Source organism: Cebus imitator, unplaced genomic scaffold (genome assembly GCF_001604975.1).
Source record: "Cebus imitator isolate Cc_AM_T3 unplaced genomic scaffold, Cebus_imitator-1.0 Scaffold84, whole genome shotgun sequence".
NCBI classification, from domain to species: Eukaryota; Metazoa; Chordata; class Mammalia; order Primates; family Cebidae; genus Cebus; species Cebus imitator.
In genome coordinates this window covers 4,064,856-4,068,905 of record NW_016107399.1, presented here as the reverse complement: position 1 = coordinate 4,068,905, position 4,050 = coordinate 4,064,856, and the positions used below count along the sequence as shown (strand labels likewise).

At 41.1% G+C, this 4,050-nt stretch overlaps 1 protein-coding gene across 6 annotated transcripts in view; it reads right to left on the bottom strand.

The window, feature by feature from the left end:
• MPZL1 (myelin protein zero like 1) overlaps positions 1-4,050 on the bottom strand; it is a 65,724-nt gene that overhangs the window by 60,442 nt on the left and 1,232 nt on the right. The window lies entirely within an intron of this gene.

Here is a 4,050-nt window from a genome sequence, read left to right as displayed (position 1 = left end):
TATATATTTTATAGGACTAATTTTCTATTTTACTATACTGACTAGTAAATAAGTAAAAGTCCAAGAGAACTGATAAGAAATAATCGGGTAATGTATGAAATCACAGTTGGGAAAAATATTCTTCTTGCATAAACACGTACTGAGTACCTACTATACCATGCTAAATCTTAACTCCATATTGCAAACTCCTAACAAACTGTTATCAAGACATGCCTGTGCCTCACTGCCATTTAACACATATTTTTAGCATCGATCATATCCACTATGTTAAGCACTAGGAATACTTCTATAAACAAGACAGATGCCATCTCTGTCCTAGATTCTGATGGAGGAAAACAAAGAGAGAAAAGCCAAATAGACATTACAAGAAGGAAGTAAACAGTAAGCCAGCAAATAATAACAGGTAACTACCCTAGAATAAGGTGGTCAGAGAAACCTCTCTGAAGAAGTGAAACTTAGATTAAAGCCTCAGGGACGAAAAGAAGCCAGCCCTGGACAACATCAGAACAGCTAGTCTAAAGGCCCTCAGGTGGGAATGAGTGTCACAGAGCAGAAAGATGGCAGTGTGGCTTGAATATAGTGAGGAGGGGGTGGTGGGTGGTACAAGTTGAGGTCATAAAGGTAGGCAGAAACCAGATCACAAAGAGCTTTTAAGGCCGTGGGAAGTTTAGATTTCATTCCAAGTGCAATGGGAAGCCATTAAGGATTTTAAACAAGAAAGCAACATGATCTGATTTGCATTTTAACAAAAATCATTCTTGTAGTTGTGTGAAGAATGGATTAAAAAGCACTGGATGTGGTGGCTCACGCCTGTAATCCCGGCACTCTGGGAGGCCGGGACAGGCCCATCACTTGAGGTCAGGTGTTTGAGACCTGGCCAACTTGGCGAAACCCTGTGTCTACTAAAAATAAAAAAATATTAAAAATTAGCCAGGCGTGGTGGTGCACACCTGGAGTCCCAGCTACTTGGGAGGCTGAGGCATGAGAAGAATCGTGCTTGAACCCGGGAGATGAAGGTTGCAGTGAGCTGAGATTGCCCAACTGCATTCCAGCACGGGCTAGACAGAGCAAGATTCCGGGCTAGACAGAGCAAGATTCCGTAATAACAGCAAAAAAGAACCAAGAAGAGGCAAAAAAGGAAGAGCAGCTGGGAGGCTATCACAGTAATATAGGCAAGAAATGATGGTGACTGGCTAAAAGGCTAGGAGTAGAGGTAGAAAAAGATCAATTCCAGGTGCATTTTAGAGATGGGAGAGCTGATTGGATGTGAAGGACAGGGAAGATTCAAGCGGGGGATCCTAGGTTTCCGGACAGCACAATCAGATGTATGGAGGTTCCATTTACTGAAATGGATGGTACAAATTACTGAGATTTAGTCCTTATATACTGTGTGCTCATTTTAACTGCCAAATTCAGTGAATTCTTATTACATATATTCTCTCTTCATCTGACAATGCTGAAATACCAAATTCTCCTGGTTTTTCTCTTACTCACAGAGTCTCTTTCTCAGCTTTCATATGCCCCAGAACTCTGTAGTTGGCGCTCTGCTATGTTCTTCAGTACATTTTCCCTGAATGACCATCCAAACAATCTAAGCTTTAATTAACCACATAACTCTCCAAATCCGCATCCCCGAGAACTTTCTCCTCACCTCCAGAAATGTCTATCCAATTGTTTTCTGCCCATCTCCATTTGGATGTCTTACTAGCGTCTCAAACTCAACATACTCAAAAGTATGTCCATCATCTTCTTCCCTCAAGACTCCTATTTGACAATCTGTAAAAAGGCCAAAAATATGCCCAGCTTCCCAAGTCCAAAACCTATGATCATTTTATCCACCTCCTCTTTCAATCCTGCATTAATCAGTTTCCAAGCTCTATCAAACACACTTTCTAAATGGCTCATGAATATGTGTCCTCTCTTCATAGCCCAGTGCTTGAGTTCAGAACTTCATCATCCTCCCCTGGATCATTACAATAGTCTGCTTTCTCGGGCTTCCGTCTCACCCCACTCGCTATCCTTCCCATCTCAATAGACAGAGAAATCCCTGCTGGATTAAGTGTGGCAGAGAAGGCCCTTTGTAAGTTGGTGCCCTTGGCTGTCTCTCCTGCTTCAACTCCCACCATTCACCTTATGTACACTCCAACCTCCCATTATACTGCACCACCACCAACAGGTTCATTCATAACTCTGTATGTACCTCCGCCCCTCCCCAAAGCCTACTCAGTTTAAACTCCCTTCCTCCAGCAGCCAGAACTACAGTCTGATAATGACCCTCCTTCAAGCTCCCATAATACATCTTTACCAATATGCTTCTGGCCTTACACAGTGGTACACACCTGTAGCTCCAGCTGCTTGGGAGGAAAAGGCAAGAAAATCACTGGAGCCCAGGAGTTTCAGTTCTAGAGCAGCCTAGGCAACAACAGTGAGACCCACCCTCCCACCACCCACCTCAGAAAAAAAACAGACGTCTTATACTACTCATCACAGTGTTTCTCTCATTGAATTGCAAATTATTTGAGGGTGAGGACTCTGTCCTAGAGTAGCTTGGTGTTTAATTAACACTTAAAAGATGCTTAGTAAATGTTTGCTGAGTTAACTGTCTTGCTCAAACCTGAGAAGCTTTCTTGTAAAAGATGAACTATTACATGCAGTATCCATGACCAGAAAAAAAGGCGATTTGGCAAGAATTTTAGATTTAGTAATTTTCTAAATTGAACCAATAACATCAGCTGCTGATTTTTACATATCAACATTCATCTTCATTACTGAAGAATTACATCCAAGGTGTATGGGGCTATTACTCTGGTGATCTTTTCACTACTATGTAGTTTCGCACTCCTGCTACATTTAATACCCTGATTTTAATTAAGATCGCCCTATCTGCTTTGTCCTCCACAGCAATGTCTTACCTCTCATGCACAATAATTCTGTCTGAAGTATATTTCTGATAAACTTAAGTCGTTTGATTAAACACAAATACCACCACCAACAAACACACTTTCAACGTTTTTTTTTCTAAGACAAAATACAGAATGAATTATGTCTTATACATACAAGCGTGCCATCATCTGTCAACCTCTGGAGGCTGGGGAGATTTTTACATTTATGCTTTACAACCCCTAGAATCACTGGTTATGTGGAACAGTTGGTGATCCAACAGAACGTCACCTAGTTTTCTCAATCCAAGGATTATATTAAGAACTTTTCCATGAAGACAGAAATTTCTGAGTAAACTCTGGTATTCAGATACTGTGATGCAACTGACATTTTTAAAACAAAAGGAATGAAAAAAACTCTACGTGGTTTCTCAGCAGCTGGCCCTCTTTATAACTGTTATTTGACCAAATTTGGAGACAGCAACAAGCACTTTGCTTTGAACAACTACACAGAAAGTCCTGTGGCAGACACCACTCCAGATGTCCATAAAACAACTCATCCAATTCCCATAAATTGAGCCCGAGGTTTACCATAAGCTTGAGTCAAGATATTTGGTAAGAAAAAGGAGCTTTTTTTTTTTTCCTTTAGGAAAACAATGCTTTTTAATGCTCTATGTCTTGTCAAATTATGGTGGTTACGCCTGGAATTATGATGGATTTGACCTAATTCTTTTAAGTCAGGCCATCTCCTGGTATTCCTAGCTCTTTGCATTTTATATATATATATATATATATATATATATATATATATATATATATATATATTTAGACGGAGTCCTACTCTGTAGCCCAGGCTGGAACGCAGTGGTGCAATCTGGGCTCACTGCAACCTCGGCCTCCCGGGCCCCAGTTCAAGCAATTCTCCTGCCTCGGCCTCCTGAGTAGCTGGGATTACAGGCACGCGCCACCATACCCAGCTAATTTTTGTATTTTTAGTAGAGACAAGGTTTAACCTGTTGGCAGTGCTGCTCTTGAACTCCTGACCTCGTGATCCACCTGCCTCGTCCTCTCAAAGAGCTGGCATTACAGGCGTGAGCCACCGCGCCCGGCCGTAACCATATGTGTGTGTATGTATATATATATATATATATATATATATATATATATATAT